The sequence below is a fragment of the Dasypus novemcinctus genome, chromosome 9, assembly GCF_030445035.2.
Source record: "Dasypus novemcinctus isolate mDasNov1 chromosome 9, mDasNov1.1.hap2, whole genome shotgun sequence".
Classification (NCBI taxonomy): domain Eukaryota; kingdom Metazoa; phylum Chordata; class Mammalia; order Cingulata; family Dasypodidae; genus Dasypus; species Dasypus novemcinctus.
Window position 1 is genome coordinate 52,213,371 of NC_080681.1, and position 16,108 is coordinate 52,229,478.

General features: G+C 39.2%; 1 protein-coding gene across 10 annotated transcripts in view; it reads right to left on the reverse strand.

Annotated features, from left to right (window-relative positions):
• The window catches only part of ST6GALNAC3 (ST6 N-acetylgalactosaminide alpha-2,6-sialyltransferase 3), a 626,194-nt gene that overhangs the window by 504,254 nt on the left and 105,832 nt on the right, over positions 1-16,108 (reverse strand). For 2 of the 10 annotated variants that reach the window (XM_058303345.2, XM_058303343.2), the window contains exon 1: positions 599-839. The exons of 7 other annotated variants lie outside the window; for them this stretch is intronic. The gene's annotated coding sequence lies outside the window, so the exon portion shown is untranslated. Of the gene's footprint in view, positions 1-598; positions 840-16,108 lie in introns of those variants that run through there. One more of the 10 variants, XM_058303349.2, reaches the window with a different exon arrangement.

Sequence of the window (16,108 nt, forward strand, 5' to 3'; positions counted from 1 at the left end):
GACTGTTTTCTTTTATGATTTAATTCACATTTAAGCCTGTTTTATATATTATGGTGAGGAAAGACCTGTAATTTTGCTCCAGAAAATCATGTTAATCCTCAAGTATCTACAAGCCAATGCCGATGAGTAACCAATCAATATGGTTAGACCATTTGAATTGGAAGTCACAGATATTTTTCTTTACTGACCCTCTGAATAGTTTTCACCATTAATTAGGATTAGAGCTGTTTTCAGAAGGAATTGGAGATGACTACCCATAAAACTACATTTTTAATGCTATAATTTTTTGTCTTTATTTTTTTAATATTACATTCAAAAAATATGAGGTCCCCATATACCCCCACCCCCCTCACCCCACTCCTCCCCCCATAACAACAATCTCCTCCATCACCATGAGACATTCATTGCATTTGGTGAGTACATCTCTGAGCACCGCTGCACCTTATGGTCAATGGTCCACATCATAGCCCACACTCTCCCACAGTCCATCTAGTGGGCCATGGGAGGACATTTTAATATCCGTAAAGCAGTAGGAAAAATGAGCACCCTAGAACTCCATTGGAAAAACAGTGCTGGTGACCTCCTAACATGCACGTACCCTAAGTCAAATGAAGCCTTCTCGGTGCAGTGCTGGGCAGATAAAATACAGAGAAGAGCTGGGTGGTGGATTTTAGTTTTCTTCCAGCAGCAAGACTGCAAGAGGGCAAGAGGGCATGCGCACTCCCAAGAGCATCTGCAGCCCCAGCATAAGATGAAGACTTGTGTCTTTCTTGGTTCTGAGTCATTAGTTCCAGGGAGGGAAGGTATTAGAGAACCTTTTAAGCCACAAACCACATGTCTTAGAGAGATAGCTAATTAGAATTCACCCTAAACTGTGATAGAATTAACAGACATTAACTAATCATTATTTATAATTGGAGAATCAAGTTACCCAAGAGAAAAAAAGACAAAGTTCAGATTACATTGGTTAATGTTTCAGTTGAAAAAATAAAAGGATAGGCAGTCCTGCAAATGACCAAGAACCTATGTCCCCAAAGTTAGTAACTTGGAAGAAAGTATTTTTCTGGAGAAGCAATGTTAAAATTGTGCTAAGGATCTTAGGTTCTTAAAAGAGCACCAAAAAAAATGATTTCATCCACATGTGGCCAGAGTTTAGGACCGTCTGTCCTGAACAACAGAGTAGTGACCCAGGAATAATGCAGTTTAAAGGAGAGAAAGAAATTTTCTTCCTCCTTTTCATGGCAAGGCATTGACCTAGGGGAATTTTTTTAAGCCAAAAAATAATAGTAATTCTTTAATTTCTTTGCTTCACCTTTTCTGTATCTCTTTTAATCTGATACTTTTCCAAGGCCGCAAACTGCCTTAATTTTACTTCTCTCTTATCCAGTCCCCATCAGGCCAGGACTACCCCCAAAGTCCTATCCCCCAGGACAACTGGCCACAGAGGATCCAGGGGAGGGGCTGGGGGCAAACAAAATTGATCAAACCAGGATATGATGAAGTAAGACTTCATATTTTCTGTGTTGCTCTAAAAAGTTTTGCAACATTCAGTCTTAAAAAGAGTCAATGAAATGCAAGTGAAAACATGGAAACATATTCACATTCAATGTGTTAAAATGGTAAGGAGAATGTCATTACTGAGTGTGGAAGGCTATGGAGAGAGAGGCACCCACACAGGACTCCTCGGGCAGCAGAAACCAGTTACAGCATCTCTGGAGGTCATTGGTTATACATGACCAAAGTCTTAAAAATATATATAACATCAATTCAGCGAAACACCATTAAAAACCACACAAAGGAAGTAATCAAAGATGTGCACAAAGATAGCTGTTTAAAGATGTTTAGTGCATCAATACTTCTAATAGATAAAGATCAGAAACCTCATGTCCAGCAACAGCAGACTTAAGTATACAGAGGGACTTCCACACAATGGAATGCACTTATACCATTAAACAGCACATAATAGAAAAATATTCATTGATATGGAAAAGATGTTCATGATCAATATTTAAGCAAAAGAAAAGGACAAACCACAGAGCATACCCATATATATGTTATGATATATAATATGACATACTTTCATTATATAAGTATAAAAAGAAATAACAGACTAGAAAGACTTTCACAACAATATAAGCAGTAGTTAACTCTGGGTGATAAACAGTGGCTAACTCTGGGTGATAACCATAGTTGTTTTTTCTTTCATAGTGCTTTTATATGTTTTTTACAATTTCTGGACTAACCATAAAATTAACAAGAGCATTCTATAATTAGTTAGAAACAACCATTTTAAAAACTTAATACAGAACATTCAAAAATAAACTATACTGGAGAAATGACAAGAAGGAGTGGGAGGTAGAAATTGTCAGGTGTAAGTACGGGTAGTTTGGATAGTTTGTGAGTCAGAAACTGCAGTCTGCCTCTAGGTGGTATTATTAGTTAACACCAATACACACACACACTAACCTCAAATGAATAACTTGTACTAAGTACAAACAAAAGAAATACACAGTTCTTAAAAATACATCTCCACCAATGCACAATTTCACCATTATATTTCCCCCAAAATATTTGACTGTTTCCTCCATTGTAAGAAATATTATACATCTTGATGCTCTGGAACACTTGAAATCATAAAACTACTCTTGGGGGATATTTAAAAACTCCTACTATTTACTCCTAAGAGACCATGACAACTTCTTTCCAAATTGCACCAGACTAGTCTTCTGTGAATCAGGATTTAAATTTCTAAGATGTAACAGCAATGCTTTGTGCTCAGATCAATAAAAGGAAATGAGTTGATGTGGTTTGCTTTTAACCAGACCCCACCCCCACCCCCACAGTACTGATTCACAGTCCTGAGTGTGTCAAAACTCCATAGTAAATTAAACTAGTTTGTCTGATAAAGAAACAAACCTAAACCACGTACAGTCCAAACGACCCTAATGGCTTATTTTCAGAATCATGGATCTCTCTTTCTGTGCCAATCTCTGGCCCATACAGAGATAAACAAACTAGGAATGGACTGGGCTTTACAGAATCTGAGGCTGTATATAAACTTTTGAAGTAGTTTCTATTTAAACAGTCTGTCTCCTCTCTCCAGCAGTGCAATTTATTACTACCTTCTGTGTTAAAAAAAAAAAAAAAAAACCACTTTTAGACAGATGTTCACATTTTTAAGCAAATACATTTTTTATCCTGATTCAACAAAATTAATTTTAGGGAAAATCATACTTTCCCTTCCTAATTCACTTAGTTATGCTCACTGTTCTTTTTAGAACTAAGGTAAGGTAAAGATTCCTGAAATTGCCACACCCTATTATTATGAGCTTGATTTAACCATACTGTTTATTTTTATAATGAATTTTTTTCTTCCCCTCCCCCTCCCTCACCCTGTTGTTTTGCTGTCTGTATCTGTTCCCTGTGTGATCTTCTGCATCTAGTCCTCTTTTTGTCTTCTCTTCTTGTCTTTCTCCTGTAGGATTCACCAGGATTCAATCCTGGGGACCTCTGATGTGGAGAGGTTCCCTGTCAATTGCGCCACCTGAGTTCCTGGTCTCTGCTGCACTTCACCTTGACTCTCCCCTTTGTCTCTCTTTTTGTTGTATCACCATCTTGCTGTGTGACTCACTTGTGCAGGCACTGGCTTGCCGCATGGGTACTCAGCTCACTGCACGGGCACTCGGCTACCACATGGGCACTCAGCTTGCCACACAGCGACTCAGCTCACCACATGGGCATTGCTTTCTCTTCTTCTTTTTCACCAGGACACCCCAGGGATCAAACCCAGGCCCTTCCATATGGCAGGCAGAGGCCCAATCACTTGAACCACATCTACTTTTCTAACTATACAATTTAAATGGTGCATGTAAAATTTGCTGATATAGTCATTTCTTTTAAAACACATCTAATTTAAGGATTGCATAACAGATCAAGTGTTTAAGGGCATATGGTAGGTATTCAATAAATGGGCTGAACATTTTGTGGGTTTTATTATTTATCCTCACAATTACCCCATAGTTTAGGGTTTATATCTCTACTTTATAACACAGAAATAGAGTCAGAAAGGCTAAAGTAACATGCCCATCCACACAGCTGATAAGCCACAAAGCCAACATGGTGAGCTGAAGGGATGAACAAGAATGGATCCCCAGAGCCCACCCTGATCAAGATTGCAGAGTAAAAAGCTTCAGGGCTCTGCCCCCCTGGTAGAACCTTTGAACAACCAGCAAGAACCATCAGAAATCTTTCACAAAACTACAGAAAACACTTAAAGAATTGAAGTCATGTGGTGAATGACAAATCAAGAAAAAGGCACCTTAAAAACAACAGGCTCTCATGGTACCCTTGCTGGCCCCTCCCCATATCTTCAATGGCTCAGTGTGGAGCCAGCCTCCTTTCCCAATGCAGGGCCCTGGTCCTACCTCTGGAGGGAGAAGAATAACCATCGTGGACATACTGGGAGCATGTATGTCAGGTCCAGTCTCTCTGGTGGTGGCCTGAAGCCCTGAACCAGTACATTCAGCACAGGCTTACCTCCCCAGAACTTGTCCTGCATGTTCTTGCACAGAACACTGTCAAGTTGTAGCTTCTTGCTGTCTGTAAGATATACTGTGTGGTGCCTAAGGCCATTAGGAAACTATTTCCTAGGGAAGAGGTGAGATTCACATCTGTGTAAATGGGGGAATTCCTAGGGCCATACATGCATACCCTAGACAAGACACGTGCACAGAAAGGATAAAAGAGGACCGTATGCTTTGGCCTCAAGGTATTTTCCTTACTCATGGTATGGCTAAGCTCTGAGGGAGAATATTTATTTGCATAAGTTAAACTGCAAAGACTAGAAAAGTATTTTCCTTTTTCCCTCCCTTTTTTTTTTTTCCTTTTTTCGTTAGCTCCTGGCATTCAAGGAAATCTCTGTCTTAAAAATAGCTGATATGGGAAGCGGACATGGCTCAACTGAGAGAGCATTCGCCTACCATATGGAGGGTCTAGGGTTCGATCTCCACAGCCTCCTGACCCATGTGGTGAGCTGGCCCACAGGCAGTGCTGCCATGCACAAGGAGTGCCACTCCATGCCAGGGTGTCCCCCATGCAGGGGAGCCCCATGTGCAAGGAGTGCGCCCTGCAAGGAGAGCTGCCCCACACAAAAAAAGCGCAGCCACCAAGGAGTGGCACTGCATACACGGAGGGCTGACACAGCAAGATGACACAACAAAAAAGAGATGCAGTTTCCCAGTGCCACTGGATAATGCAAGAGGACACAGAGAGCAGACAATGGCGGGGGGGTGGGGGGGTGGGTAGGTAAGAGAAATAAAATAAATCTTAAAAGAAAAAATAGCTGATACAAAAAATTCAGTGACTAAATTCCCAGGGTAAAATAGTAAAATATCAAAAATGATCAGGTTTGAACAAATGATATTAAAACAAAGAAAGAAACAAGAAGTGGTGACCTAGGCAAAGGAGAAGATTAAGCATTAGAAACGGTTTTAGTGTCCTAGGCTGTTTAAAGCAAAAAACATCAAGTGGCTAGGCTCAAACAATAAGAATCCATAGCTTACAGATTTTAAACTGGGAAATTGTCCAAATCAAGGTGATGGTTTCTTCCTGAAAACTGGTTGCTAGTGATCCTTGGCTCCTCTGCCACATGGCAAAGCACATAGCAGTGCCCACTGGTCTCTATCTCCTTTTCTGGGTTTCTTGCTTTCAGCTTCTTGCTTCTGTGGAGTCACACTTCATTTTATCAAAAGGTAGCCTCATCAAAGGGTCCTACTTACAAAGAGTTTACACCCACAGGAATGGATTAGATTTAAGAACATGTGTTTTCTGGGTTACATACAGCTTCAAATCCATAAAAGAAAACATAGTTGAGAAGGACTAGACTGGGACGTAACAGACAAAGACTTTAAAAATGGTCCTGAATATACTCAAAGAGTTAAAGGAAAACATGGACAAAAAAAAAACTAAAAGAAATCAGGAAAATGATAGATAAACACAAAGAGAATGTCAATAGAGAGATGAAATATATGAAAAAGAACAAAACAGAGGTGAGGACCACAGTAACAAAAATTTAAAAATTTCCTAGAGGGGTTCAACAGCAGATTGGAGCTGGCAGAACAAAGAATCAGTGAGCAATTGAAGTTATCCTGTCTCAGGAGAAAGAATGAATAAAAGTGAGGGAGCAGATATGGCTGAAGTGGTTGAGCATCTGTTTCCCACATGGAAGGTCCCAGGCTTGGTTCCCAGTGCCTCCTAACAACAAAAACAAAATAAACAAGCAAATAAATGAAAAAAACAACAACTCAAGGGAGCTGATGTGGCTCAGTGGTTGAGCACTGGCTTCCCACATAACAGGTTCCAGGTTCAATCCCTGGCAAAGGAAGGAAGGAAGGAAGGGAGGGAGAGAGAGAGGAAAAAGAAAAGCAAACAGAGCCTGAGGAACCTGTGGGACAACATCAAATGTACCTATATATGACACAGGAGTACCTAAAGGAGAAGAGAGAAAAGGGCAGAAAGAATGCTCAAAGAAATAATGGTTGGAACCTTCCAAAATTTAGCAAAAAGTGTGAATGCTCAACCACAATGCTCAATCAACTCCAAACAGTGCAAACCTAAATGGAATACCACTGCAACTATTATAATCAAACTGTTGAATGATAAAGAAAGAACTTTGAAAACTACAGGAGAGAAGCCGCGTGTCACATTCAAGAGAGTCTCAATAAGATTAAGTGCTTATTTCTCATCAGAAACCACAGAGGGAAGATGACAGTGCGATGACATACTTAAAGGGTTGAAAGCAAAAAAAATTCCAACCAGGAATTCTGTATCTGGCAAACTGTCTTTTAAAAATGAGGAAGAGATTAAGACATACCCAGATAAACAAAAGCTGAGGGAGTTCATCACTACTAGACAGGCCCTACAAGAGATGCCAAAAGGAGTTCTTCATGTTGAAAGGAAAGGACAATCAGTAATAGACTGAAGCCACCTGAAGAAATAGAGATTTTGGATAAGGGTAACAACATGAGTAAATATAAATGCAAGTATTATAGTGTTTCTTGTTTTGTAACTCTACTTTTACTTCCTACAGCATCTAAAAGGCAAGTGCATTAAATGTTGATGACAAATAAGTAGTTTGGGACTCAATGTATGAGCATGTAATTTGTGATAAGAACTACATAAACGTGGGGGATGAAGCCATATAGGAACATAGTTTGTGTATACTATTGAAGTTAAGTTCATAGCAAAGCAAATAAGATTAACAGATTTAGGGTGTTAAATTTAAGCCTGAAGGTAATTACAAAGAAAATACCAGAGAATATGCACACCCATAGAAATAGAAAGTAGATTACAGGTTGCCAGGGGTGGGAGGAAGAGGAAATACACAGTCAATGCATAAAGAGTCTAAGGTTTCTGTCTGGGGAGATGGGAAAGTTTTAGAAATGGAAGGTGGTGAGAGTACTGTAATATTGTGAATGGGATTAATCCCACTGAATTGGGACGGGTTGTGATGGAAAAGTTTATGTTGTATAAATGTTTCATCAATTTAAAAGAGAGAGCACCTAAAGAGACAATGACAAGTAAATGTAATATGTGATCCTTGATGCGGGGAGAAAAGGATCAAAAGGGCATTCTTGGGACATGAAAAATTAGAATAGACTGTAAGCTTTATATCAATGTTAAATTTCTTGAACTTGATACCTATGCATAAGTGAATATCCTTGTTCTTAGGAAACATACACGGCAGTATTAAGATTTCAAGGAGCATCACACATACAAACTATCCTCAAGATTTCAGAAAATGAATTGATATTAGGTAGGGAAGTAGATTGATTTTCAAGGAGCATCACACATACAAACTATCCTCAAGATTTCAGAAAATGAATTGATAGTAGGTAGGGAAGTAGATTGATTCACCGACAGACAGGTCGACAGATAGATAGATGATTGATAGATGGATAGATAGAACAATGCAGCAAATGTAGCAAAATTACAAAATTGGTGGATCTGGGTATCGAGGTAGATTGGGGTATATTGGAGCTCTCTTTCAGGGGCTGCATTATTTTTGTGACTGCCCTGTAAGTTCAAAAGTATTTAAAAATAAAAAGGTAAAAAAATGTACCCATAATGAACTTTAGCGATTTTAGGAGAACACTTTTTAAAGATCTACCCCACTACCACCAGCATCCCCCAGCCAGTTCCCCCAGCTAAGCTGACTGGGTAAATGTCAACTTCCACCAACTTTTTTTAAGCAACCCTGATCTTCAGTTAAAGGTTTTTGATCAAAGTCTGATAGGTAGTTAACTGAAACACTAATGGACAGCACTGGATTAAGTCACATTTAGAAAAGGCAGCCCAGTGGAAATGCACAGGTTCAGCATTGGGAAATATGTTAAACTGGTATATGTACAGGCTGTGTCCAAATCAAGGGTGGCCATTCAAGGCAAATCATGTGGCAATTGCTAGGGCAAGCCAGAGTTCAAAGAGCCAAATTATGGATCACCTCCTCAGTAAATTAAACTTGACTCCTCTTTTCTCAGGAGATTGGGAATTAGCTTCCCAACATGTACTTTAGAACATCAATGTCAGCCCATCAGCAATATAAATGTAGATATTAATAGAGTATATAAAGTGTGTTTCTGCTGTGGTCATTAGCAGAGAAAAACCTCCAAAGACCCCATCATTAAATAAAGACCCACGGCATCTGTTCCATTCTCTAGGGAACCTGTCATTGGTTCTGCAGCACTTGATGAAGGATTGAGGAGAGGGGACTGGGAAGCAAGCAGGGGAACTGTGTGACAGGTCAGGAAACCTATGTACTAGACCCAGCTCTATGACCATGGACAAAGCAAAAAGTCTCAGGGTTCAAAGAATTTTTAAGACCTGTTAATCCAGACTTTTTTCTTCATGTTTGAATCCCTATAATATAATAATATCACTGCCAAGGCCAAGGGGTAATTTAGTTTATGTTTTATACTCAAGGCCTGGATAAATTGTTATTTCCATTCCCTCTACTTTTCTGTAAAGGGACTAGGACAAAGTTTTGCAAGCTGACCCCCGGTCATGATATTTCTCCATGGAGTCTTCTGGGTCAGGGAACAGACACCCTGGCCCACGTGTTTCACTTCCAGCTGTAGCATCGGGCTTAGCCGACCTCCTAGAGACTCAGACAAGCTGGGGGAGGCCTCACAGGGTACACACATGGGCCAGAGGCCTGTTCTGATGGCGAACGTTTGCCTAGGAAATGAGGTGGAGACAAGAACTGATTCAGTACGTTTCTAGAGACTCGTTAGAAGAATGGAGACACATGTAGGTCAAAGTACACCATGCTGTGGGCCCTCAAGGACAATAGGGTAGAATAGGGCTTCTGTAGTGTATCTGAAGATTCTCAGTAATGTTCATCCAAAAACTGGGCACTGAGACTCTGACATTCAGAATGACCTGAGATACCCACCTGCAGCTCCCAAGAAAACCCCAGCAATTATTCCCAGACTTTGGCTGGGGCTTGGCCTGTTTCTAAGAGGGTCATTAGAATAGCAGGTGCAGTGTGTGATGGAGGCCACTGCGTGGTCTACCTGTGGGCCTGCCCTGGGTCCTGAGTCCAGCCCTGTCCTCATCAGGTGACGGAAGGTCTCCTGGAGGATCACTCCAAAAGGGGCCACCACGCAAGATGGTGGGAGTACAGCACGGGGCGGAAGAACCCTCTGACGATGAAAAGAAAAGAAAATGTTGGAGCCTGACGTTTGAAAGACCATAACAAACTACAGTAATAAGAGGTCACTATTCCATGTCTATGGAAAGAGTTATCAATTATTAGTCAAGGCTAAGTGGTGATACCAAAAATAAAAATTAAAAGAAGATTCCTTGGCATAAATAGCTTGCCTGTAGAGAAAAAAGACAAATCTTAGGATGCTGAAACGTCTAAAACAGTATTTTCTCCATGCAAGCCTTGGCCATAGAGAAAATGATATTTAAAGTATTCTGGATAGATAATGTCAGTTAAAAGACAACGACTATGGAGAGTTCTGATGATGTGGCAAAATCATTCTATAAGGAAGAAAGGCCTAACCAAGAAATGCCAGTTCAGATATGAAATAATTCCGGGAGGAACTAACAAGCACATGGCCAGCATGAAATACTTATCAGACAACAACTCAGTATCTCTTACATTACCGGCAGGCTTACACTTCTAGACTTCTTCCTTAGGACCAGGTGGCAGAAAGAATCAAAGAAGTCTAAAGACAAATGAATGCATCTTTGTTATGAGGATTAGTTTAGATAGTGAGTGTTATTTTAATTTGAGTTATATCTGAATATTGAAGAGATTCACATAAACAGATATAGTCTGCATATAACAAATATAATAAATTGATTACATAGCAATGCTACTCTAATTGTGATCGCAGCCTGTTGAGGTTCCACAAATTGTTTCTTACTAGTGGGCAAGGAGATAAGGAACTTATACCAGAATATAAATCAATTTTGTCACTAAACACACTGTTTGCTTCACTTGACTTTTTTGGATGTGCCAAGACTTTCATGATGAAGGAAGGGGTACATTGATTTGCATTCTGGTGCAACCTCCTTATTTTGGCCCAAATGGTAGCAAACAGTTCACAGACAAGCTAGTTTGTTTAGAAACTGTTAGTAAATGACAAAGTGAGCATTTCCTATATCAACAGACACTCCAATGGGATGCTAATGAACCAGTGATAATTCTCTCTTCATCTGGGAAGTACCAACTCCCCAAAACAGACACTCCACTATCTTATTCAAAAGCTGATACACTACACCAGGGAGCCAAGAGTGCCTACAACTGAAAGCAGGAGAATTGCATCCAGCATCCATGTGGAATCTAAGCCCCATATTGATATAGATGTGGAGTGGATACAACCATTCTAAGATCCACAGGATGGAGGAATAGAGTATGGATTAGAGTAGACTTACTGATATTCTATTCATGAACTATTGTGATTAGTAATCGAAGAAAATGTGGCATTGGTGTAGAGAAAGTGGCCATGGTGGCTGCTGGGGGTAGGGAGTGGAAGGAAGAGATGTGATGTGGGGGCATTTTCGGGGGTTGGAGTTGTCCTGGGTGGTGCTGCAGGGACAGTTACCAGACATTGTATGTCCTCCCATGGCCCACTGGGTGGACTGTGGGAGAGTGTGGGCTATGGTGTGGATCATTGACCATCAGGTGCAGTGGTGCTCAGAGATGTATACACCAGATGCAATGAATGTCTCATGATGATGGAGGAGGTTGTTGTTATGGGCAGAGGAGTGGGGTGAGGGGGGTGGGGGTATATGGGGACCTCATATTTTTTTAATGTAGCATTAAAAAAATAAAGACAAAAAAATAAAAAATAAATTTTAAAAAAAGCTGATACACTATCTCACTCAGAGGATTGTAGAGTCTCCCAGCAAATCCCCCTGGCTCCAAACTATCCTGAAACATTCCCAAGCCAGTCTCCACACAGCTGCTATGGGAATATTCTAAAACATACCTAGACATTCATTTCTCTGCCTAAAAGCCTCCGAGAGCCCCCCAATGCCTACTGCATTTGCTTTAAGCTTTTGAGTTTACTCTCCACCCCTGTGCTTGTGATTATTAGTTATTCCCTGAATATATGAAATATTTTCATTTTTCTGTGCTTTAAGTCACACTACATCCACTACTTGGAATGAGCTTCCCCTTTTCTCCACCTATAAACTCTTACTCATCCTTTAATAGCCAGTTCAGATAGCTATTCAGAAAGTCTCACCAATTATCCCAGAAAGAATGACATATTTAGATCCTCTCTGGGAGGCAGCTTGGAGTCATAATTAACAGGGCAGGCTCTGGAACCTGACTTTATAATTCCTACCTATATAACCTTGGGCATGTGATTTAACATCCCTGTACCTTGGTTTCCTCATCTGTAAAATGGGGTCGCTGATAGAATTTCCTTCAAAGAATTGATCTGAAGATTAAATTAGTGAATCCATGTAAAGCACTTAACACAGTGCCTGGCATATAACAAACATTCAATAAATTATTAGGTTCCCAAAACCTCTCTAGTATTATATTGTATTATACTTAATTGTTTTCATGTCTCATTTCTCCAACACATTAAAAGCTTTTAAAAGTTGAACACTTAATGGGTCTCATTTATCTTCCACCACTAGCATAGTGTCTGATACTTAAAAGAAACTAAAAAAAAAATGCCTATTCAATGAATGCAGAAGGATATAGATGGATGAAATCATAAAAAGGCTGACCTTAGATACTGTCCATGGCTCAGATGGCAGTTCAGAAAGGGACCTCAAGCCTAAATTCCCCAACTTAACTCACCCTGACTACAGAAGGGGCCACCTCCCTTGACCCAGATTCTTCTACTCTCTGTCCCCTGGAAAGTATTTGTGTTTTCCCACCTCCACTCTCGTTTCCTGAATATAGGTAAAGACAGTGCTATCCCCCAACTCTCGAGTGCCACTCAATCCCTGCCTGAACCACACCTCTAGGTAACTCTAGAAGATGATGGTGCCGGGCTCTGTAGACCCCTAGGAGCCTGGCACAGTGGAGACAACACTGGACTTGCCAGCAAAAGGCCTACAGTGGCTCCTTGCTTAGCAACTTGCCAGTTTTATGACCTTGGGCAAACCTCTAAACATCATTTCCTCATCCATAAAACATGGATGTCATCTCTACTCAGTTGTTAAGACAAATAAGCAAGCAATAGCAGAGTGATTAGAAAGCACTAAGTAAATATCAAGAGCTTTTATTAAAGAAGAGTAAAAACCACAAATGACCACATACTTTCTCCCTGCCAGGCACCATTCTAAGTGCTTATTAGGTTAGCTCATTTAATCCTTATAACCAATGCAGTAGCTACTATTATCTATTGAAGTAATTAAGGTTCTTGTAAGCAAAAGGGACTGATTCTTGTTGGTTTAAGTATTAAAAAAAAAAAAAAAAAAGTGGAGATGGATTTTGTTTTTAAAGACACTGAAGATGCTCAAAGAATTAATGACTCCCTAAGCATCCAGCCACAGGGGAGGAGAACAGTGCCAGCCCCAGCAGCATCAGGCACTGGTGGACCTTCCCCTCAGACTGCTGACTTTAAGGTATCTCAACACCAATGGGCCCATCTCTGACTTTCAAATTCCTAGGTAAGAGAAGTTAAGGAAGTAGAACTGCACTGCCCAGACAACTCATCATTCCGGAAAATGCAGAACTGTTTTACGAGTTAGCAAGCCACTCTTAGAGGGGTCTACTGTGTCCCTATTTTATAGGTAAAGACTCTGACCTTAGGACCTGGCCAAAGTCCTGTGGCTTATAACCACTGGAGCCGGGTATCAATCCAAGTCTCTGATATTAATGTAGGAACTATGAAATTCCCCAATACACTGCCTATTTTCCAATGAAAAGAGTCCAGGAAGCTACCTCATGAATACTTTCACTTACTAAGTTATCAAAAAGAAACATGTGTTACTTCTTCATTACCTTCTGAGGCCATCTACTGGCTACAAGCCAGTGCCTGGACTCACATAACCAGAATCTGAATTCTGCCTCCTCATTTTATTAGGAATGTGACTTTGAACAGGTTGTTTCATTTCTTTGTGTCTCTTTATAGGTTGTTGTGAGTATTAAGTTAGTTAATACATGTAAAGAACTTAAAACTATGCCTAAAGCAAAAGATCTAGAATAGCCAACAAAGTAATAAAGAAGAACAAAGTTAAAGGAATCATACTATCCAATTTCAAAACGTACAATAAAGCTACTATATTGGTAAAAGAATAGACACATGAGTCAATGCAACAAAACAGAGGGCCCAGAAATAAAATCACACAAATATAGTCAACTGATTTTTGACAAAGTAACAAAGGCAATGCAATGGAGAAAGGATAGCCTTTCACCAATGATACTGGAACAACTGGCTGCTCAAAAAAAAAAAAAAAGAAGTCAGACATAAACCTTATACTTTTCACAAAATTAAACCGAAATGGATGATAGATCTAAATGTAAAACACAAAATTATAAACTTCTAGAAGAAAATATAGGAGAAAATTTAAGTAACCTTGGGTTTGGAGTTGTGTTTTTAGGTACCACACCAAAAGCATGATCCAAGAAGAAAAAATTGATAAGTTGGATTTTATTAGAATAAAAAACTTCTGCTCTTCAAAGGACACTAATTGAAATAATGAAAAGATAAGTCACAGACTGGGAGAAAATATTTGAAAAGCACTTATCTGATAAAGGATTTGGATCCAAAATATACAAAGAATTCTTAAAAACCCAACAAGAAGATGAAAAATGTAATGAAAACCCAGGCAAAAGATCTGAACAGATATATCACCAAACATGATACAGAGAAGACAAATGCACATTTGAAAATATGTTCAACATCATTTAGAAAATTGCAAATTAAAGCAACAATGAGATATCACTACACACATATTAGAATGGCCAAAATTTTAAATATACAGATAATACCAATGACAAGGGTTTGGAGTTACAGTAACTAGCAGTCAATGCTGGTGGGAATGCAAAATGGTACTGTCACTTTGGAAGATAGTTTGGCAATTTCTTAAAAAATGAAATACAGTCTTAACATATTATCCAACAATTGTGCTCCAAGATATTTACCCAATTGATTTGAAAACATGTTCACACAAAAAGCCTGCATGTAAATGTTTATCAGCCTTATTCATAATCACCAAAAAACTGGAAGCAACCAATATGTCCTTCAATAGGTGAATGGATAAGGAAAGTGTAGTACATTAATGCAATGAAATATTATTCAGCAATAAAAGGAAATCAGCTATTAAGTCATGAAAAGACATGGATATAAGGTGCAGAGATACCCAGAGATGTACTTACCAAATGCAATGAATGTGTCATGATGATGGGAGTGAGTGTTGCTGGGGGGGGGGGGGGGGGGAGGGGTGCGGTGGGGGTGGTGGGGTCGAACGGGACCTCATATTTTTTAATGTAATATTTTTACAAAATCAATTAAAAAATATATATGTCTTTGGCTAAAAAAAAAAAAAAAGAAAAGACATGGATAAATCTTAAATGCATATTTCTAAGTGAAAGAAACCAATCTGAAAAGGCTTCATTCCAATCATGTGACATTCTGTTGAAGGGCAAAACTATATAGAGTGTTAAAATATCAATTGTTGCCAAGGGTTGGAAGAAGAGAGAGTGAAAAGGATTGAATAGGTAAAGCACAGGGGAATTTTTAGGACAATGAAAGTATTCTGTATAATACTATAATGGTGGATAAATGACAACTATGTATTTTTCAAAGCCCATTGAAATTTAAAGCACAAAGTGTGAACTCAAATACATGCAAATTTTTTAAAAAATTATTTAGGAGGTTGAGCATTCCAAGATGGAAAGTGGAATATAACAACACAATCTAGCTCTATTGCAAATCTATAACCTCAGTAAAAGGAAGAGGAGGGAGGAGGGAGGTGCTAACTTAAGTAAATTTGGAAATGAGAACAGTCCGTAAAACTAGAGGCAAAAGGAACTGTACTCTCATTGATAAAGTTGTGTTTCATGGGGTGATGGGTTAAAAATTCTAATATGGCTTTACATGTATACTGGAATTGAACAATTAACAAAGGGAGGGTGGAAATCAAGTTTATCACTGTTGCAATTATAGTTTACAGATAGGCAAGGGAGAAGACTAGAATAATCCATATGGTGATGGATTTGAGTTGGAAACATCAGCAAGACCTCATGTTTAGTTTAACCCAGATAGAGATGGTTATATAGAGAGATTTTGTAGCTATGTGTATCCATATGAGTTATTGCACACGCACACATATTTTCCTACTCTGGCATCTAAAAGGACCTATATATGACAATTTTGCATTAGCAATGAGCATACAGCCCAGATCTTATTTTCAATACCATACTCCAATAAAAGGAGCCAGGGCTTCTTGAAGAAATGGCTGATTCTAGAACTGGAGCAGAAAATATACAAGATGAGCCTGTAGCATCTTATAGTACAAGAAAGTAAGAATGATAAAAAAGAAAACCCTTACAAGGATGGAGGTATGTCAAAAAAGACAAAGGAGCCAATGAAAAGTGTTCCCAATGATCAAATAATTGAAGCAACAA